This window comes from Canis lupus, chromosome 16, assembly GCF_003254725.2.
Source record: "Canis lupus dingo isolate Sandy chromosome 16, ASM325472v2, whole genome shotgun sequence".
In the NCBI taxonomy this organism is placed as follows: Eukaryota; Metazoa; Chordata; class Mammalia; order Carnivora; family Canidae; genus Canis; species Canis lupus.
In genome coordinates this window covers 53,503,960-53,527,204 of record NC_064258.1, presented here as the reverse complement: position 1 = coordinate 53,527,204, position 23,245 = coordinate 53,503,960, and the positions used below count along the sequence as shown (strand labels likewise).

The following is a 23,245-nucleotide window of genomic DNA, read 5'->3' as shown; positions in this document are numbered from 1 at the left end:
CTCTAACATGTCACCTTATTACCTTATTTTCTTTATTCCCTGATGGAGAGGATTCTTCTCGTATCAAAGCTTGGAGGATAAATACGCTTTGTCCAGAATTACAAAGGTTAATATATTAACTAATATAAGTTTGCAAGCATAAATTAAAAGGCAAAATACAGCAAAATAATGTACCACAAAATGGAAACCCTCAAACAAGCGCTCAAATAAAAGCAAAGATACTTTTAAAAAAGTTCTTTCCTCTTCTCTTTGTCTCTTTTTCCCCCTCTCACTGAGTATTTTTTTTAAGATTTTATTTATTTATTCATGAGAGACACAGAGACAGAGGCAGAGACACAGGCAGAGGGAGAAGCAGGCTCCCCATGAGGAGCCTGACGTGGGACTCGATCCCAGGACCCCGGGATCATGCCCTGGGCTGAAGGCAGCTGCTCCACCACTGAGCCACCCAGGCGCCCCTGAGTTCTTTTTTCAAGTCATGAGTAAGTCCTTGCCTAGAAGAGATAAACAAGTATAAATAAAACAAAGACAGTGAAAGTTGGTTTATGTAAATGCACCTCTGAATCTGATTGCGTTGCAAGCCAGTTGAGCTTTCTCCTGTGGTTTCCGTGGTCGATACTTTTCATGCTGTGGATGAGCATTTGCCTTTCAGTGGAATCTTCCACAATAAAATGAATCCCCCAAAGCTTCAAAGCCAATTAGCCTACAGTTACAGTCTTCATTTTTTTTTCCCTATGATTTTCTACCTCCGTTAAAAAAATACAGTCCCGGTTAACAACAACAACAACAATGTAAAAGGTATGCTTACAATTTTATCAACAAATACAGTTAATTAGCCATTCCTTTAGTTAGCAGCTGAGACTGTGACATGGGGTCAGCACACACAGTTTGGCCCAATCACCTCGGTGAGAAGGTAAGACTCTCCCATCCTCTGGGGTGGACTGGATCTGACTTGCCATTCTGTTAAAAAATCAGCTGTTTTTGCGATGCCCAAGCTGCAGATATGTTAATGAGTCATATGCAATTACTGTGTAATTGACTTGACTACATCAAGGCTTTATTAGAAAAGAAAAATGCATCACCATTAAGTATAAGACTAAATATCAAAATCACTTCAGTTGTAAGCTAGGTGCCATTTATTTTCATGATTTAAGAATATTAAACAAAAGGGGGAGATAAGTGTCATAGACTTCAGTCTAAGGAAGTTCGAATCATCCATGTTATGAGTTTTGTATGATTCAGAAGTATGCAGTGTGAGATTTGAGTCAAGTATTTACTGCTTACAACTCTCATTAAAAATAGATAAATGGGTTTGATTGCACCTGAGTCTAAGTGTGGCAGCTCTCACTGGTGAGCCACGCTGAACATCGCGTCGCCTCGTTCCAAGTAGATTTCACCCCAATTCTTATTGAGATTTGGAAAAGCTGAAAGCAGCATTTACCCACTGCAGCTCACGTTCTGGATGCAGAATAGGTTCCTCGGATTAAATGCTCTTGAGTGAGGGACCTCTGGGTGGCTCAGTGGTTGAGCATCTGCCTTTGGCTCAGGTCATGATCCCAGGGTCCTAGGATCGAGTTCCACATCAGGATCCCTGCAGGGAGAGGGAGCCTGCTTCTCCTTCTGCCTGTGTCTCTGTCTGTCTCTGTGTCTCTCATGAATAAATAAATGAATTCTTTAAAAAAAAAATGCTCTCGAGTGAGATTTAGTAAGTGATAACGCTGAAACCATTTTCTTGTTCCTTTTGATGTTTTCCTGGCTAATGAGGTCATGGAAATTTGAAGATTTTCTGCCTTGTTAATTGTCCTTCTTGTTTGTTTTGTTTGGATAGGGAGTCGTATGAGAGGCAGCAGTGATATTCACCCCTTGATACTGGACCTCTGATTCCTGTCTTCATGATCGCACCCTATGGATCTGTTCCTGATCATAGACCTCATTTGCGGTGGTTCGTCTAGACACTAACCTTCCAGTTTTCCTTAACGTAAGCCTGTGATTCTCTGTGTTTCATCTTTTCCACTTCTAAAAAAATTAGACTAAATCCTGTTTTTATACTGAGTCCCCAGTGACACAGAGTCTAGTACTAGAAGTAGCGAGACCTATCTGGGAATGAAACAGGGATAGTTCCCCAAACCACGAGGAACTAGAAACTGCCTGCCCATAGCACAGTGACTTCTATGATCACAGTTAGCCTCTTGCAATCAAGCGCCTACGAAGGGAGGGTGTGGGCACACCAAGTGATCTCTGTGATGGCTGATGGTGGAGGAAAGCAAGAATACAGACCTCTAGCTATTTCTCATGACACTGGAGAGTGTAAAGAACAGAAAAAAAGAAAAGACCTCTGGGTTTTAAATTCTCAGCTCGAGACATGGTTAGAAAATTAAGGAACATCTATCATGATCTCTTGCAGCCACGACACTGACATGTCAAGCCAGAAATCAGACAGAGTCAGTTCCTTTAATTTTCTAAATCAAACATAAATTGAATGCAAAGCTTCATCGTGCCTCTTAAGTCAAAGCCTGAGCGTTTATTAAGAGTAAAATTCTGACTGAAGACATTTTAGTGAATTCAGATGAACCCGACTACTCTGTATCCCTAAAGACCAGAGAAAATCTCTTTGGCAGCAGAAACAGTTCTTCCTCCCCTCTGATGACACAAACTGGAGTTGCTTGGAGACCCTGTGATACCTTCCCCTTTGAAAGGATGACGATACCCTTCCCCCAACCCTGCCCCTGCTGCCCCTCATAGACACTACCCATATGACAAGAGTTGGCTCTCAGCTTGTCCCAGGGAGAAAAACACAGAAGCTAACATGGAAGGCATTACATTACATATCAAAATAGATCCAGGATTTGGCTAATATGTAGTATCAGAAAACTAAGGAATATGTATGAGGATGGGTTCTAAGAGACCTAAACAAGGGAAAGAGAAATATAACTATAGATTGGGCCAAGTATATCAATACAGGCATACCTTCCAGAGATGCACTCTAATGCCAACTCAAGCTTTCCAGTTTGGCTTGAAATGCTGGCTTGCTTAGTTTCCTGGACCTGGACTCAGTAGGTGGACTGTACTGAATAAAGGTGAGGTACCTAAAATCATTCTTGCATTATGCAAGAAAGAATTTGAAAACTTAGAAAGACAAGAATGGAATGGATTTATTTGCTGTGCCCCTAAATCACTCTATCTATAAGAACTTCTCCTGAGGAGGCTTAGAAGATCCTCCCTTTATCTAACCATTTAAAATACAAATTGGTAAACAAAATAATTAAAGACAGAAATATGTTATAAACCACTGGGGGAAAAGATGGGAAGCTATGGGGCACCTGGGTGGCACAGCCTGCTAAGTGTCTGACTCTTGAGTTCAGCTCAGGTCATGATCTCAGGGTCTTGAGATTGAGCCTACAAGGGGCTCCACACTGAGTGTGGAACCTGTGTAAGATTCTCTGTCTCCCTCTCCCTCTGCCCCACTTGTGTGTGCTCCCTCTCTCTCTCTCTCTCTCTCTCTAAAATAAATAAATAAATAAATAAATAAATAAATAAATGTGGAAAACTATGAGCCTATACCAAAATACATAAATATAAATAAGTATTAATATAACATATATAAGTACATGCATATTACACTTCTAAAATATTCCCTATTTTAGTATGGACTCACACAAAATACATATACTTACAACATACATACTTTTATGCACAAAATATATAAATAAAGAAATAAGAAGACAGGGGCTCTTTGCTATAGAAGAATGACACATATGGACTGGTCAACGCAAGGGGAATGCTGCAGTTGGAAAAAATAACATTTTGCAATTGTACTTACAAATATTGGTACAGGCAAAATCATCAATTGATGCTAAAACTAGAGGAATAGATTCTGATAAGGAGCAAAGTATTAGTATCATCTTTAATTATCCTTCGACCGATCATTTCTTAATTGCAAGGCAAAGAGTAGTAATTCAATGGAGAAATGAGGTAACACCTTGACCTGGGTGAAAAAGATGTAGACAGACATTGTGTGCCTCTTTATTTGATACCCTGAGAGGGACATCTCAGCCACAATATCCTCTGTGTCATACTCTGGCTGGGAATAAATAACCTAAATCTAATTATGAGGAAACATCAAATGTACTCAAAAAGAGGAATATTGTGTTCATTTTTTTTAAATGGTGGGGGAGGGTTGAATTTTGCCTAAATGCTAATGTAATAAAACGCAAAGAAAAGCCTTAGAAATGTTCCAAATTAAATGAGTCTAAAAGGACACGACCACTGAGTGCAATACCAGATCCTAGAGTATTTATACTGAGGACAGACAAATTGAATAAAGAGTGTTACTGGGTCGGTGTGACAAAACTGGAATAAGGATGAAACTAAAGTATTGAATTACTGTTAGATTTACCAAAGAGAGGAACTGTCCAGTTGTGACATGAGAGTATATCTTTCTTCTTAGGAAATAAGTTATTTAGTGGTAAAGGACCAAGGGGTATGCAAGGTACTCCCAAATATTTAAGAGAAAGCAAATCCAAATGATAAAGCAAAGGGGGGAAACTGTTAACAACAAAGATACCCAAGGAAGGAAATATTGTTGTATATGCTTATTTTTGCACCTTTTTTGGAAGTTGGAAATAATTTCTAAATGAAACATCTTTAAATATGCATTTTTATCAAAGGTATTCCCAGTACCTTGCAAGATGGTATAATGGCTGTTTCTAGTAGGAAGCCAGAGAAGGTAGAGAATCCTGCCATGGAAGTAGGCTCTCTGGTTTCAGTGTGGATGGTTGGGTCCCACAGTGGGAAAGACTGCTGGAAACAAAGTGCTCATGATTACAAAACAGGCAGTGGGAACAGAAAGGTCATTAGAACAATCTGCCCCATAGGTATTTTTAGTAGTTGTTAATTAACCATGGTATCTCCTGGTCGACTACTACAGTCCAACTTGATCTGAGCAAACACACACACTCTGGTGTTGCCAGCAAAAGCCTGATTGTGACATCATCAAGCCAGTAGAAGGCCACTCCATCCAACTCTTTGACATACATCACTTCTCAAGACCAAGAGTCCCTCAGATAAAGAGTAAGATTCCCTGAAAGAAGGACTTTGGGATTGCTCAGTCTTTCCCCAAAAGGTATAGGGCCACTTCCCATGGGATTGGAAAAGGACATTCACAGACCTCTCAGGTCTGAGCATGGACCCATTCCTGAGCTTGTATTGATACATGGGGTTGCAAGGTCCCCAGTGCAGTGTACCTCTATCTTCCCTGCCTGCATTGAGAATCATTGGAGATTTAGACAATCACAGGAAATTAAATATGTTTGTAATACTAGTAAACATATTGGAGAATTTTTGTCAGATTTGGTCAAGTAGATCAGGTAATATGTCAATCACCAGATCTCTAACCATGGATGTAGTCAGGTCCCTATTTTGGAGCACGACATAACCTCTGCTCTAACATACACCTTATGACGTCAGGGTGGCCTAATCAACACCCTCTTTGGAGACTCTTACCTTAAAGTTTGAGACTAAACCGAACCATTTTATGGCCTGCCTGATATCTTGACCATTCATCTGTGAGTCCCTGGAAGGATATATTGTCCAGATTTGACAATTTAACCATTTGAATGTTCACTGAATTAAAAAACAAGCTACAGGATCGATATTAAGACAAATACACAATGTTTACCTATGGAAGGTTTCAAATTCTATTTCATTTTCAGACCAGGGAATATGTGAGAAGCTATGAATCATGTCAAAGATATAAAGGGATTACTGATAATGCAAATTTTGTTTCAACCTAACAGCTGTGCAGAAAATTTTTCATAATAATGATTGCATTTAATTACATAAAGAGCAGTAAAGTCTCCTCCATTTTATCTCAATAATGAAGCCGCAGTTCTAAGATAATCCTGGCCTTTCTCTGCCGAGGCCAGCATGTGAGTAACAGTGAATTCAGTTCCCGGTCTTAGCTATCCTCAAAGGATTAAAAAAAAAAAAGAATTTTTCACATATATTATGAAGATGAAAAATATTACCTTAGGGCATATTTTTTAATGCACTCTAAAGCATATATATTTAGAGACCAGTGTACAAAAAGAATTAGCCCCTGAGTCATTTCTAGAGTTAACTGTAACACCTGCAACAAAAATTAAATAATATGGACAAGTCTTTTAAAAAAAAACCAGTAATTTGTTATATTTCCTAGTCCCCATGCCGGTCTATGAGATTTAGCAACATCTCTAACACTTTATATCTTCTCTCTCCCTTCATTTCTGGGCAGATCACTAGTTTCGTGAAAATAATTAGGGAGCCCAGCTTTGCCACGTAAACTAGAGTCTTGAGGTTAATTAAAATGGAATGAACACTGCACATATGTGGACCACCAGTAAAGCCTGGGGTCAGGTAAACAGAATTCTGACATATGGTGAAAATATAAGCCAACGAAGATAGCAACATAAATTCACTGGGGAACTTCATGTTTAGACTTTCTGTTATAATCTTCAACTGATGTTGGCATTTGACATATTATACCAATAGAATTTGTAGTTGTATGTACTACACTGATTTTATGCACAGTATTCAAACATTTCCAGACTATTTCTGTGCATTTCTAATATGTGGTGAACTACTTTTTCTGTAGGTTTATAAAAAAAGAAATTGATGGACATATTTTTAAATAGGCTCACCGAGTTCAGTGGAAATGTCAGGTGTCAGCCAGCCTAATTAATTAGCAAACTTTGACAAAATTTCTATTTCAAAATTAATTACTTCCAAAAGTCATTCAAAAAGCTGGTGGTGATACCAAAACTGAACAAACAAACAAACAAAAAATGGTTCAAATGGCCCACTTCTGGGAGACAGTAGAATTAGGAGATCCGCGTGGAGAGTCAGAATGTGTTTCTTTGCAGGACAGTGACTTGAGCAAATCTTTTAAATTTTATGAGCCTCTGTTTTAAAAATATGAAATGGACACAAAAAGCAGTACTTTGTGACTTTATGGAGTTTTTATGAGGATAATGTAAGAAATATGAATGCACTTTATACCATAAAGTACTAGGTACATGTTAGGATTTCATTATGGGAAATGTACCCCTTTCTTCCTTTAGATAAATAAGTGTTCCTTTCTTAATTTGTTTTATGAAAGCAGCTTAGTGGGGACCAGGGAGCTGTCTCTTTACAAATTCAGGAACTCTGGACCCCTACCAGGTAGTTAGAATTTTGCAACAATGGACAGAAATAGAAGAATGCATGAAATTTTATAGGTTCTCCAATTAATACTAGGAGGTAATTCAAGTCAGAGATGGGTGGGCATATGGAATGTCCATCCAAAGTGTTATTCATAGATACATAGAGATATATACATAGAAGGATAAGATATGCACAAAACTGAGAAAAATATCATCTCAATGATGAGTTACTTGAAAAGTTTGAAAAAACATGCAAACTAAATGAATGTTAGTTTGTAGCAGGATTGCCATAGTTAACAAAGCTAATGTAGAGTCACTAGAAGTCTGAAAAGTGTTATTCTGCGCTTGTGAGCCCTGCAAAGTTTCCTATGTGGGTGCGAAATACAGTTACCAAGTTGGGATGTCAAAATAAAGAAATAGGGTAAGATAATATCACGGTAATGCTGCATTTTTATCCATTCTGAAACAAGCGTTAGGGGAGAACTTGCGGGTTCTTAATGAAATTCAAGAACATTAAATCTGGAGCGTGGATTTGTAACATCTTTAGTGAGAGGTCAGTGGCTTTTCCCCTCTGAATTCCTAGTCTGTTGTACTCTGACCAACAGCTGATAGAGTTGGTGCGTGCATCCTATGTTCACACAGAACGAGCACATAAACACATAAACACACACGCTTCTTTACACACAGTTACTTCCTTTTTTTAAAAAGAAGATTTTATTTATTTATTTGAGAGACAGAACACATGCAGGGGGAGAAGCAGGCAGAGGGAGAGGGAGGCGCAGGCTCCCCACTGAGCAAAGGGTCCGATGCAGGTCTTGGTCCCAGGACCCTGAGGCGAAGGCAGATGCTTCACCGACTGAGCCACTCAGGTGCCCCACACCGTTGCTTCTTAATCAGATGGGAAAATTAAATTAATTCTCCATGGTGAAATCCACTCTGCTCTCCAAGTGGCTACCTTTCTCATACAAACCTAAGACCAAGTGGTTACTTCCAAGATTATGCAATACTGGGTATCAGCAGTCCTTGTCTGGATAATATTGAAATTTCATTTGTGACTCCAAATCATTTGAAAAAGCTCCTCATTCCAAACAAACTTAATAATTTAATCTAGTTCATTATTAGACTGAAAACCTGAAGGAATCAGTTAGGATATTTGGCAGCAAGTATCAGAGCACACAGTTAACAAAGGCTAAACCATAAAGCTGTGAAGCGTCACCACGTGGGAAGCCTGGAGGTACGTGGTTTGGAGGTGAGTCCAGCAACCCATCAGTGATCAAATTTTAGGTCAGCAGAACTATCAGTTGTTTGGTTTTTCCTTCATGGTCAGAAGATGACTGTCAAAGATCCAAAACACATCTACACATAACCAGGTTCCCAAGGAACAAAGTGGGAGCAGACATGTATATTCCTTCCTATATGTTTTCTTTTAAAGGAGGAGGAAAATCTCCCCCAGATGTCTCTCTGGACGTTCCCCCCTTCAGTTTCATCTTCTGGGACTCAGTCACATATTTACCCAGACAAATCACTAGTAAAGCGAGATGGAATGGCTGAGACAGGATTTGACCTACCACATTTCATCCCTAGAGGTAGGTACAACATAAGCCAAACAAAATAAGAGTTCTGTTAACAGGAGTGAGGGAGAATGACTTTGAATAGGCAGTTTCCAGGGTCTACCTTCCTGGATAGCCTTGCTCTACAAATTCGTCTGAGTTCTGACTAAAGAATATGCCAAAAAAGAAAAAAAAAAAAAAAAGAGAAGATCTATACTTAAGAGTAGAGATGGGTCTGCAAGCATTTTTCTGTAAAGGGACAGATAGTAAATATTTTAGGCTTTGTGGGTCATATAGTCTCTGCCACATATGTTCCATCATTATTTTTATAAGCCTTTAAAAATGTAAAAAAAAGCATTCTTGGCTTGCAGGGCATATAAGAACAGGCCATGGACCAGATTTGACTTTAGTGTGCTGACCCCGAGATGGACATGTGATGTGTATGGTTTAATTGCCTTTCATTCAGTTATTTGACAAAACTTTACTGAGTGTTTAATATGGTCAGTCATCAATGAAGTTCTGAGGAGACAGCCATGAATGATAGAGAATAGCTATTAATAAAGTTCCTAATCTAGTAAGATGCCCAAAATAAACAAACCTCAAATTTAAACCCATCTTAATTTTCCCAAAGTGAAGATCCTTTAGAATATAAATTTTACATCGATAAACATCATCACAAAGTTAGTTGTGAACTGATTAATTAAACTGGGAAAATCACACTTCCTAAGCAATTACCCATATTTGAAGCATTTATGTCCAACCTACAAGGAATATATGAAAGATGCAAAGTAGGCGATGAGTGGCGTAATACACCACCCCAAAATATGCCACTATGGCATACTGATTATTTTGAACTGAAAGCACTCGAGAAGCAGCAAATGCAGGGAGAGGCTCTCTCTGAACTCCTTTATCTGCCTTAATACAGATCCTCCAAAAGGAACCAATTGTCATAAATCCCCCTCCTCGACGCATCATCAACCAGCAAAGACTTATTCTTGTCACAGGAGAGTGGCCTAGAAGTCACTTTGTCACAAACTATCACACCTCCCATCTGTTCTCCAACGGCCCGTTTATCTTTCCCAAAAACCACTTCTCCCCCAAGAGACCTGCCTCCCCTTCCCTTTCTCTCTTAGAATGATATTGAAGCCTGAATTCTAGACCATCTCAGAGGGTTCCTCATCATCCCTGGGCACCTCTCATGCATACCTGAGGTATACCTGTTAATCAGGTATTTGTTCTACTCTTGTTAATCTGCCTTTTATCACAGGGATCTCAGCTAAGAACTCCGAAGGGTAGAGGGAAAATTATTTTTCCTCCCCTCCACAGCTCAAACAGTTTGGACAAATGTCCAAAAATACTCATTCAGTTGCTGGTCCTGGTGCTAAATTCCTATGAATTTCCTCTCTAAAAAAATACACACACACACACACACACACACACACACATTTTCCTCTCTAAAAATACACACACACACACACTAAGGGCTGATAGCTCAGATTTAGAAAGCATGGAATAGGTAATTTTAATTAATAGATAATTTTAAGAACAGTGGTCATCAAAAGAAAAAAAATTCATATGCTGAATGTAATAGAACCCAAGATTGGCCACTGTAAGTAAATGTAATCCAATTCTTAATGTAAGATATTAACATCTTATTACTGAGATTTCAGTACTTTCAGAGGGATTTCTTAAAGACACTATGGAAAATAAACATCTTCTAGAAAAAAGAAAAAAAAAGAAAACACTTAATCTGAGTCAGACTGACGGGGTCAGTGTTTGAAGAGCATTTCAGCCTGATTGGAGAAGTCTTTGCCAGTGTCACCCTAGAGTACCTGTTTGTATTTAAGAGACTTCCTCAATCCACTGCCTTGAGGCCATCAGAGGATCATTCCATTGCTTCTTGTTCTTTTCTTTCTTTTTCGTGTTGACTAAAGAGGAAAGAGGCACACTAAGCAGTGCTTCTAAGCAAAACAAAACAAAACAACAACAACAAAAAAATCACCAAGGCATTTCTGAAAAGAATAAAACTGTCCTTTGGAAAACGGCAATTGCATCTGGGAACTGCGTGTTCTATCTTTAAATGCAGTCAACAAAATTGTTGCTCTCTTCGAAATGGTTTGTTTGGGATGAGTGAGCTTGCTTTCTACCAGACAAAGCCCCCAGAGAAAGTTTCCATCACCATTTCCTTTCCTTGGACCTTAGAAATTCGAGCCTGTAGATAACACACTTGCCTAAGCAGCACAGAAATGTTCCTAACTTCATGGAACTTCTGAACAGTTGTGGGAAATCGGATCCTGCCAAAACTCCCTGGTGGGGGGGGGGGTGCCCCAGAATGTTTACAGGCGCCCTAATCCTCTACAGACACACATTAAAAGTTTGTGGCAAGTTTCTCAATTGGCCTTCCTGGTGCTTTTGTGCTGAGGAGGTTCATGGCAGTTTTGTGAGTCTCAACATCATAAAACTGCTAGAGACAGTGTATGAAGTATTCCTAATACAATCTTCTGCAAGTCCCGTGACTTGGTAGGTCAGCTCTAAAACCCTGCCCAGCTTTAATGATTCCCAGGTAGAAGCAGCCTACAGGGATTGAAAAGATCATGGCTCTCCAGCCCAAGGAGAGGATCTCAGTCTCAGCACTGCTACTTTATCATCCCCATGACCTTGTCGAATATTCCTTAATTAACCTGTCTGATCCTTCCTTTCCCCATCTGTCTAATGGGGATAATGCCATGAGCATCAGACGTGATACTGCTTTCATCCATGCTCTCATGTGGTGCATATTTGTTGGAGTCACGCGTTATGTGTCAGGCTCTGAGCTAGGGGCTGGGAACACTGCAGGAAGGAGCCAGGGAGCCATGGTCCTGCCTTGGGAAAGCAGAAACGCCTGGAAACCTAAAGCATGCTCCTTACTGTCGTAAGAAGAAGGATGTGTGCTGTCGCAGGTGTATAGCAATGACCGATTCTGTTTCCAGTAATAAATATCAAAAACCAGTACTCAACATTGAGCTGATGAAGAGAAAAGCGCATATACACACCGGATGAGAGTTTTTCTTTAATATCTGAGGTCCCTCGGATAAAGCACATCTCTAGGAGGTGGGAGAGAAGTTAGCTTGGCTCCTCCCGCCAGGTCTGATGAGTCCTTTTCGGTTTGGGCTGCTGACAGCAGTGGAAAGCCACAGCTAAGACACTGGTCTTATTGGCAGTGATGTTTGAATATGATTTAAAAAGCCAGATGAAGAATTTCAGCTATACATCAAGGGAGACCGCTGTTGGGTATATTAAAAAAAAAAAAAACCTCAGGGAGATTTAACAAAATGTAATAATCATATACCATATATGTTTTTTTCTAAGTATTTCTACCAAAAATAAAAGGGTGCTATTCAACTCCTAAGGCAGTGTGGAGTCGAGACATTTTTAAGTCCTCATTTAAATCTCAGAAATTTAAAAAAAAAAAATAAGTGTATAATACAGAATCTAAAATCAACGTTAAACTTTAGGTTGTAAAAACTGCTATAGAATTTCAGAATTAAATTTGATCTTTTCTTCATTTTAAAGATATTATTTATTTATTCATGAGAGATACAGAGAGAGGCAGAGACACAGGCAGAGGGAGAAGCAGGCTCCACGCAGGGAGCCTGATGTGGGACTCGATCCCAGGCCCCCGAGGATCACGGCCTGAGCTGAAGGCAGGCGCTCAACCCCTGAGGCACCCGAGCATCCCAGAATCAAATTTGACCTTAAAGATAGCTCCTAGATCAGGAAAGAACAGAGAAGTGAAATTTTTGTGTAAGTTCACACAGCTTTTGCATGACGAATTTGGGATCTGAACATGAACACGTGTTAATCTATGTGCTCTTTCTCCAAAGGATTGTCCTTTAGTTTATAAATAAGTATCACAATATAGAAAAGAATATAATGATAGCAAACACAATGAAAGAAATGACTGAAGAGTGTTGTCGTTCATGAGGAATAACAATGAAACACTATTTTGTTTTCATAACAATCTTCCTTCGTTCATTTGCTGAGTGATTCAGCACTTTTTTCCAAAGAACTACTCAGTAGTCATCTCTATATGTACAGAGATAAAGAAGGCACACCTCTACCTTTTTAGGATCATCCAGTGTGGAAGGAGACAGGCCCACAATCAGGCCATATATAAGGACTTTCAATACCGTTAAAGGCAGATTTGAAGTCTGAAAAGAAGCAAAACCCATGAATCATGCTCTGCTTTCTTCTGGAAAAAGGCAGAATGGGATGAGCTGGGGAACCACACAGAACTGGTGAAGCTGGATTTGTTGGGCATGTCTAGGTAGGACAGCAAAGTCCCTAAGCAACTTGAATGCAGATGAAAGGTGGTGAGTGATTGGTACATATCCTCCCCGGGGGGCTGACCCGAGTTCATCTCATTAGCTTTACCAAGACAAGAGCTACTCCATTCCTTGCCCCTCACTCTGTCCCCCTCATTTTACATGATTGAATTTTTTAAAATCTATTTGCAGCATTATGGTGGGTTTTTATTTTACTATCGAAAACTATTAATTGTGTTTATATTATCCCATGCGCTCCCTTCATTGAATCCTTTCAACTCTATGAAGTGGAGAATTTTTCTCCTCTCCTAGAGGCTTTAGAGACATTAAATAATTAGCCTGAAGTCACGAGGCTCCTTGGTGAGTATGGCCAGATTTCAAACCTAGGGAGTCGGACTCCAGAGGGTCTATCGGTATAATTCAGAGGTTGCGAACCAAGGCCCAGAGACCAAATCCCATCAACTGCCTGTTTCTGTACAGCCCACAAGCTGAGAATGGCTTTTATATTTTCAAGTGGTTGGAAGTACTACCCTTAACTGCTCTCAAACGCTAGTTGGAAATTAGCTTTTAGTGCCGACTTAATAACGTTTCTTAATGAATTCAACACAAAATTACAAGGTAAAAGAGGGCTTATGTGCAAAACTTATACTACGGTAAAGGCATTTCTATGACAACTAATGTTGTTTGAAACACAGTAGTGTAAAGTTCCTTTATACATGTCATGTACTATTTAAAGTTAAAACAAAAAAACAAGATCTCCATTCCCACACAAATTTGCAGTAGCTCTATTTTCCAAGTTCGAACCATGTTATTTCCAGCAGCGCTTTTCAGACCTTAATCAAAATGCAAGGGGCAAAAAAAACTCTTCATATTTCAAAATTCAATTAACTGTGCAGTTGAAGAGCTTCCACCTCATCTTCCCTTGGAAGTTACTAATATGCCATATAATGACATGCTAAAATCAAATATCAAGAGGAAAATATAATAGAATTCTATATGCCTCCCAGCTGATAAATATGCTCAATTAAAATCATATGCTCCTAAATTGACATTGGTGTTTGGCAATACCTATCTGTGTGAAAAGAGAAAAGATAGCTTCGAAGATGAAATACTTCAAGTTTAATTATGGATCAAGTTTAAGGATGAATCTGCAATTGATTTTGATGATAGCAAAAACTAAGTTTGAACCTCAATTAAACAAAATGTTATCTCCCCCAAAAGAGGATTCCATTCTTCTCATTAGTAGACCTATGTTTTTAAAAAAACAAACTTAATTATCATTATTACATTTTGAATTTTATCAATACAAGAATTGGTGGACATTTGTTTTCTCTCGTCATATAAATATACCTATGTACTGTCCTCAATTTTGCTTCATGTCCTGCAAAATCTAAAATATTTACTATCTGAACCTTTACAGAGAAAGATCGCTAACACCCATTTGAATGTCAATAAATGTTTATTTCGTACAATTTCTCTTCCAAGGTTGTGTGCTAAATATTTTTACCTTAGATGGTAATTTCCAGTCTCATTTCAATTGTCTCCAAAAGCTTTAGGTAAAAATTGCAGGGTATAAAATTTTTTTTCTTTATGAACTGTCTTTCTAAGACCCTTTTGTTGTTGTTGACCAAGATGTTCGCATCCTCTGCCATGCATCACCTCTAGAGATTCTTGGTACGTTCACATTAGCCACTCATTGTTCATTGTCCTCATCGCCACCGGAGCCTTTCTTGGACTCTCACATTTCCCTTCTCTTTTCCTGACTCCATGACACAACCTACTTTTGGGTGCCTAATCCTCAAGTCTGTACCATTCTGTGTGGGCAGGGTTTGGGATCCCCAGAGAGGTAGAGTCCTGGCTTTCCCTAACTGCTATGCTGTCCAAAGGAAGCTCTCAGGCTGTGTGAGTGAACCCATCAGTGTCCTACCATATTTTCTTCCAGACCTGAGAAATAGCTCTTCATGAGTGGGCGAGCTGTGAACAACTAGCTGGGAGGCTTTATTTTTTTAGGAGATATTAAAAGGAGGCTCAAAGAATCAAAATGTGAAGGGAAAGGGAAATGTAATTGACGTTAAGTGTTTAAAGGTAGTAGAATGAAAGGAAGTAAATGTGTTTATATTGATGGAAAAATAATGCAAAAACAAATAAGCTTAAATCACAAAAGAAATTGATATAAAATAGAAAAATAAACCTTCCCAATGTCAGTGCAAGAATTTCCAAAATTGTGAAGTAATGGATTGTCTTTACTTGCCTGTTGTTTTTTTTAAGATTTATTTATTTATTTATTTATTTATTTATTTATTTATTTATGAAAGAGAGTGCACATGCATGAGTGTGCACATGTCACAGTGGGTAGTGGGAAGGGGCAGAGGGAGAAGGAGAGGCTCTCAAGCAGACTCCCCACTGAGTGTGGAGCCTGACACTGGGCTTGATCTCACATTGAGATCACAATCTGAGCCAAAATCAAGAATTGCTGCTTAAATTGACTGAGCCACCCAGGCACCCCGGCTTTTCCTGCCTCTTTTGTTTCATAGACTATCTTCTCTGCACCCCCCCACCAGTATATGAATTACATATGTGTTGAGTGATAATAAAGCATGTGATATAATGTAATTTCCAATGATATGCTTTATTAATTGCATTCCCGCGACCAGAATCCATGGTAAATGGAACAGTCCTGCTTTACCACAAAATATCTTAAAAACCCATGGTCATCAGACATATATATATATACCCAACTTAAGTCCCTTCTTTCTTGTCCTTTTTTGATATCAACAGGTTTCTTCACCCAACCTGGGTCTCCAGCACTGCCTCCTGCATCCAAGTCAGGTGTGCTCTTCTGGATCCTTCTCTGACCTATCATTTTGACATGGGTGAGTTGCAACATCTCAGGCTACCTTGTTCAGGATATACTCAGTTCTTCTTGTGGATAATTCTAATGCTTGCTGGTTTTCTTTCAAATGGGTAAAAATTGTTTCATGATCATATGATTTTAAAATATGCAAAGAACATGAAGTTTAATTTCCATGTATATCACAGACAGCTGTTGCTACTTTACTTTTCCTTTACATTTACTCTTGTTTTCTTTTTTCTTTTTTCTTTTTCTCTCATGCAAGACTCTTTTCCTCCACATGGTCCATTTATTTCAAAAGTACAGTTAGATCTGCTTTTAGATTTTATTTTAGTCTCTGTTCGGTTATATTGCATAGCTGATCATTTTTTTCCTACTAAACGTGTAATTGTAGGAAAGGATGGATGGCAAAATAGTGCACTATTAAATAACTGTCCTTGTCATCAGTGCCTGAATATCAAGACAGTAGGAGACTGTTGGAAAATGCTTTGCAAAACTATGAACATGTTGTGTATCTCAAGTTGCCAGGTGGGAAATGTGGGTTAAAAGCCAGAGTGTGTCAGATAAGAAACTGGAAAGGAGTAATCTTTAGTGTTTAATAGAAGTCCTTTCCATTGCTAAGAACAGTTAGAAGGAAGAGCACCCCTAGAACTAAATTCTGTAAAAGACACATACAGAAAAGATCTTCAAGATGCCTTGAAGTTACAATGAAGTTTAAAATCATTACAGATTATTAGAAGTAAAGAAAGCCATGGCACCTGTGAACCAGAAGGCACAATTAGACTCAGTAGCGGTCACAATCTGCAAACGTTCAGGTTCTTACGGAATCATTATTGAGTTGAGCTGGAGCATCAAGCTTGAACAAGTATAGACTTTGAGAAAAACAAACACGCTACAGAAAAGCCATCTGCAATCATGAAATACCGAGGGGAGATGAAGGATTCTGAAACATACTTGGGAAATAAATGGGCAGCCCGTGGTCCTCCAGAAATAATGCCAGACGATGAGGCTGATGTGAAGGAGTATGGAAATCTCAAAAGCCCTTGAACAACAGGAAAAAAAGCACACGTCAAATAGCGCGTCACAGTGGAAATTGCTACTAGAAAAAAAAGAAGCATTATGAGCAAGGATAGACCATTAGAAGATCTATTGTTATGATGGAGAACTTGCTTGTAGAGGAAGCGAGCAGAATACAGATGTAAATATGTATGAGGAAATAAACCACATTAAACCGGAATACAGTGCAATTTTAGTTCCACTAAAGAACATAGTATACGATACACCTGGAAGGAAATAATATACCTTCATCCCGAATCCTGATGCTTTTCTTTTTCTTTTTTTTTTCTTTTTTCTTTATTTTTTTCTTTTTCTTTTTTTAAGATTTTATTTATCTTTTCATGAGAGACACAGAGAGAGAGGCAGAGACACAAGCAGGCTCCATGCAGGGAGCCCGATGCGGGATTCGATCCTAGGACCCCGGGATCGCGCCCTGAGCCAAGGCAGACGCTCAACCGCTGAGCCACCAGGTGCCCACATCCTGATGCTTTATAAGTAGCTTCTCTGGCCTTGGGAAAGCATCTGTTCTTGCTCGTGCACGGCAGCCACGCATGTCACTGACAGGTGCGGTCCTTTAGGTTAAACTGAAGTCACCAATGTGCGTTGGGTTTTGTGACCTCTCAGTGAAGTGTCATGACACTTCTCAAAGGACAATAGACCGTAGTTGAAAGATAGCTAAGTATGAACCCCCCATCGATGTTCAGTTTTGCTCTTTCACCAGCGTATAGGACTTTGGACAACTAAATCTAAACTTTTTCACCATCTCCGCTTCCCATATGACATCTGTGCACTCATCATTCCTTCAGCGGGCTGCCCTAGGAAGGCACTAGACCGCCCCTCCTGCCGTCCCCAGAACTGCTAAGTCTTAGCCCTGTCTTTTTCCTGCAAGTCCTGAAGTTTCCGGCAAACCTTGAACTCAGCGATGTCCTCATGGGGTTCCATGATCAAGGAAATGGGACCCCACCAATGAGCATGTGAAGCAAATCGGTTCGTGATGCAGCAACGGAGCTAAGGAGTGGTGGGGTCCCTTTCCCATCAGGTGCCTTTGGGGAACATGCACAGCTCAGAAAGCTCTAGCTCTGGGGGGCTGATGGCAGTGGCCGCTACCGCTGGTCATCAGACAGAAGCTGAGTGGGAGCGAAGCCCCCAGCACACATTAAGCACTGGCCAGTGCCAGGCCCCCCGGGGACACTCAGAAACACATGATGGTGATCATGACCTTGACAAAGGGGACTGGGCCCCGCAATCCGTGCCCGGAGCCCTTGGCCAAGAGCCGTGGCCCTAGACCCGGGAGCCTGCTGCCCCCAGGGCACGCACCAGGTCACAGGGCACTGATGGCTGAAGGCTGGGGCTTCGGGAGGACAGGAAGGGCCTGCTTTGTGACCCAAATAAAATGCCCACGGTCTGTCACGAGACCTCATTTTCAATTTCTGCCCTCAAAACTTATTTGCATTTTTTTTCTTTCTCGTAAATGTTCTTTCTTAGGGATACTAAGTGTCCCCAAGGAGGGGGGCATGGTTTTGGGGGTTATTTGCCTCAGGAAGCCCCAGAGTTCAGGAATATAGCTTAGAAGTTGCTTTACCTAACTACCGAGGTAAGGCCAAGAGCCTCTTTAATTTCAAATAAGGTATCGATCAGGAGAAAGAGGGAGGAGGGCTAGGTAAGTCTTGGATGAGCAGAATGGAGAAATGCTTCTCTGTGTCTCGTCAAATTTCTGTACAACAGGCAGAAGCTGCTCAGCATTCGCCACTACCTAGTCTCCCCTTCCCCCAACCAGAAATGGGACTCCAGCTTGGTTGGAGCTGATGATCAAGGTTCTCCGTTTACTTTATAAATATCTTCCCTTCTCCAAGGAATGTGCAGCTGGGGAAAGCTGTGTTACCCAGTTCTGGCCGGTAAGATACTGGAGGCAGATTTACCTGGAGAAAGCACACTCCTTCTCAACAGAGGACAAAGCTTTATGGGAAAGGCTTCTGGATCTTTCCCTTTCTTCTTGTGTGGAGTACAGGTGTGACACCTGGAGGAGCAGCATCTTGCAAACATGAATGCAAAGGCCACACACTGAAGAAGGCGGAGAAGAAAAAACCGAGTCCTTGATGACCTTGCAGAGCTCCGGCTTTTGCAGTCCTGGGACTACCTGTCTCTGTACCATCGGGTACATCAGGCAAAGGAGCCCTTTCTGTGTGTCAGCCACTCGTTTCCAGGTTTTCAGTAGCTCAGCGCCAAACAAGGTATCATGCAGAGCATGCCCGATTGCTGGAATTGGTTTAAAGTCTAAAACACACAAGGCTTGGAGCCTAATTGTCGTGGATAAGCTCTAATGGGGGCTTTTTGTCGCGACTCTGGTAACAGCAGACTTCCTAGGTGGAAAAAGATGAAGCTCAAGGACTCCAGGAATCAGCCCTTATTCCTCCCACAGGTGACGCTCTCAGAGACCCAAATCTGCCTAAAGCATTAGGGGTTGCTCTCTCGTGCAGTTTGCCTTGGCTTTTAAAGCCGAAAGGAGTTTGCCTGGTGATCTGAGACACCAGGGGTGGCAAATGAAGAGGCATTTGTCTCAGGGGCTGGGCAGTGCTGAGACTCAGTTCCTCCCTAGGGTACTAAGTCCCTAGGGTTACTGAGACCCAAGCCTTCCAAGAGACTACATTTCTGCAATTCCAACCCTATTTGACCAAGCCTGAATCCTGCCTCATCTACTCATCTTGCCTGGACTTTGTTTCTAGAAGAGTCTGCGTTGACTGCCTGCATTTCCAACTAGTTTCAATTCTGTCAGTTTCGTGCCCCACTTGGCTGCTTGGTCTCCTCACCGTCCTGTGTCATGATGGTTTATCTTTCTGTTCGCTTCCTCATTAAGTAGGTCCACTGTCCTTGTACCCGTATCCTTAATTTCCCTCTGTCTTATTCAGCTGGATGAGAAGCTCAGTTGGGCCAAGGCAACACACATCTCCTAGCTGGAAAATATGATAAAAGGGCAAATTAAGAGCTTTGTGTTTTGTTTTTCTTTTTCTTTCTTTCTTTCTTTCTTTCTTTCTTTCTTTCTTTCTTTCTTTCTTTCTTTCTTTCTTTCTTCTTCTTCTTCTTCTTCTTCTTCTTCTTCTTCTTCTTCTTCTTCTTAATTAGGCAGACTTTCTGCAAACTATAAAATAATCACAAGGCTTAATGCTGAAGAATCCAAAATAGCATTTCCAAAGTGTGTTTCTTAGAACACTTTTCAGCGGTCAGATCGATTTGGGAATCAGCATTCCATGGCGAGTAATTGAGACTCTTGGAAGTCCTCACAAAAAAAACTACTTTTACCTTTCTTTGTTTAACCTAAGGTTTCCAAAACCTTCGTTTTTCTAGGTATACTTTTTTCAAATAACATCATGTGGGACAGAGTTTGAGAACTGCTAACCTAACAAGTGAAGTTAAACTTTTAAAATAACTAAGGGGGAGAATGTCCATTGATTGCATGCAAGAGTCAAGATGACTTGACAGTACAGTTGACCTTTGCACAACTTGGGGGTTAGGAGCACCCACACCCCCTACGCAGTTGAAAATCTGTGCACATCTTCTGACTTCCCCACAACTTAACTACTGATAGTCTACTGTTGAGCAAAAACCTTACCAATACCATAAATAGTTGATTAACACATATTTTATACATTCTATGTATTATATGCCATATTCCTAAGGTAGGTTAAAGAAACTATTATAAAGAAAATCATAAGGAAGAGAAAATACCTTTCTAGTACTTTTATCAAAAAAAATAATCTGCGTATAAGTAAGACCTGCACGTTCAAACCCGTATTGTTCAAGGGTCAAGAGATATTTTTAAATGGATGTAAAAAGAATATGATGAGCAGCACAGATTTGAAACCTTGAGTAGAAATGTTAGGAAGTTAGAGATCCCTCAGTAATGCAGGAATCATAGCGTGGGGGCATTGATGTTTTCAGGCCAGAAGTGGACGAAAGGAGTTTACTACGGCTTTAAGTTTGTGCTCTTAATTCTATTACAGAAAATATTTTAAGGCTCCATTTTTCAACCTTCCTTAATTCGCGGACACAATCAGTTATAGTTATCGAGTTGGAAGGGTCCTGAGAAATCTCCTCGTCCCAATGCTCTGATTGTGTAGATGGTGAAGCCAGGATCCCAAAGCACGGTGATTTGTCCCGTACTAGGAATACACTGATAGCTGAGCTAAAACCAAAACCATTTTTCCTCATTTTATGTCAAGGCCTGGTCACCAGACAGACAACCAGTCAGTAGATTCTCCAAGCTCAGAATCCCTCCTCTGCAAATGCAGTTCACTGCGTGTCCGGGCTTCCACTTGGGCCCCTCGTGTCACCTCTGGGGGCCTCAAGAAAAGGGACAGACACAGACAGAATGATGCTCATGCTGCTTGCTGTCTGTAATAAAGTCATTTGTCTCTGATCCAGGAGTCTCACATCTTCTGCCAGAGTCTATGAAATAGTAATAGGTTAATTTATTAGCTTGTAAGTAGGGGAAAAATTAAATGCCAGGCCTGCTATCAGCCCTCTAGTCAATGCTGGGAATTATTACCTCCTCTTCTATTCTAAGTGAAACCATCTGTAGGATTTGCATTCTTTCTTTCTTTCTTTCTTAAATGTGTGCTAAAATTCACCATGAGCTCCCTCTGACACCCAAGTTTTAGTTGTGGGGAGATTTTGATGATAAATTCAACTCCATTATTATGAGGCTACTCAGATTTTCTATCATGTCAGTTTTGAAACGTGATTTTCAAGGAATTTGTCCATTTCAGCTAAATTGTCATACACATTGTCATAAAATTGTCCCAAATTTTCCCTTCTTATTCCTCTAATATCTATGGTATTAAAAAACAAACAAACACCTCTCGTTTATTCCTGAGAATAGCAGATTTGGTTTTCTTTTAACTTTTTTTTTTTTTTTGTCCTTATCAATCTAGCTAGAAGGATGGATTGATGGATTTTATTCATCTTTTCAGATGCTTTTGGTTTTGATAATTTTCTACATTGTTCATTTTTTATTTCTTGATTTATACTCATATTTATTATTTTTGTCCTTTTGCATACTTGGGCTTAAATTGCTTGTCTTTTTTTAGCTTCTTAAAGTGGGAAGTTAGACCTTAAATCTTTTTTTTTTAATCTTTAAAAACTTGTTCCTTTTCTAATTTAAGAATCTTCTTGTAAGTACTACTTTAGCAGCATCCTACAAATGCTCAGAGGCTATATTTTCATTATAACTTTAGTCAAATTAAGTTTTCATTTCCTTTGTGATTTTTTAAATCTTTGATCTCTTTGACATTTAGGAGGGAGCTCTTTAATTTTCAAATGTTGGGCTTATCGAGATATTTTATGCTATTGATGTCTAATTTAAAGTCTATCATTATCCATTAATACACTTTTAAAATCAAGACTTTAAATTTATTTACTAAGTTTCATTTCCCAGGGGCAGCTGGGTGGCTCAGTCAAACATCTGCCTTCAGCTCAGGTCATGATCCTGGGGTCCTGAGATTGAGCTCTGAGTCAGGCTCCCTGCTCAGCGGGGAGCCTGCTTCTCCCTCTCCCTCTGCCTATTGCTCCCCCTGCCTTTGCTCTTTTTCTCTCTGTGTCAAATAAATAAATAAAATCTTTTAAAAAATGTTTCATTTCCCAACATATGGTTTATTTTGGAGATTTTACTATCTGCTCTTGATAAGGGATGATAAAATCTCCATTGGGCTTGTCTACTTAATCCTGTTAGTTCTATCAGTGTTTGCTTTGGGTTTTTAGTACCAACATAACTTATCCTTCAGGTTTCAACTCTCAGGGCCACTATATGAAGAATGATGATGGCTTTGCTTTTGACTTTATGTCCAGTATTGCCAACCTAGCACACCTCCCTAGCCTTTCTGCGTGTATGAGTAATTGGGTGGTTGGTGGTGTTGTTTTGGAGTACTGTGGGGGAATGAACTTGAGCAACAAGCTCTCAGGATGTCATTAGTCTTTGAGAAAGAACATCAGTTCCATGTACTAAAGCTATATTGAACAAAATCCACTTCTAATCAAGCCAAATAAGGATGGGAAGGCATGACGTACAAAATAACAATCAGAATGTCATAGGCATCATGAAACCAGAATGGATACTGGTAAATATCTTGAAGGAACATGTGCCAGAACATGCTGCTTGCCTACCCAATAGCCATCCTCTCCTTCATTTTTACCAAAAGGGCCCTCATTTACTTTTTATTGGCAATACAGCCAAAAAAAAAGAGAAGAGAAGAGAAGAGAAGAGAAGAGAAGAGAAGAGAAGAGAAGGGAAGGGAAGGGAAGGGAAGGGAAGGGAAG

The 23,245-nt window shown here is 39.9% G+C and overlaps 1 long non-coding RNA gene across 1 annotated transcript in view; it reads left to right on the top strand.

The window, feature by feature from the left end:
- Positions 1-4,984: 4,984 nt before the first annotated feature.
- LOC125752653 (uncharacterized) overlaps positions 4,985-23,245 on the top strand; it is a 30,126-nt gene continuing 11,865 nt past the window's right edge. The window contains exons 1-2 of the long non-coding RNA XR_007402669.1: positions 4,985-5,067; positions 15,808-15,902. This is a non-coding gene — a long non-coding RNA (uncharacterized LOC125752653). The remainder of the gene's footprint in view (positions 5,068-15,807; positions 15,903-23,245) is intronic.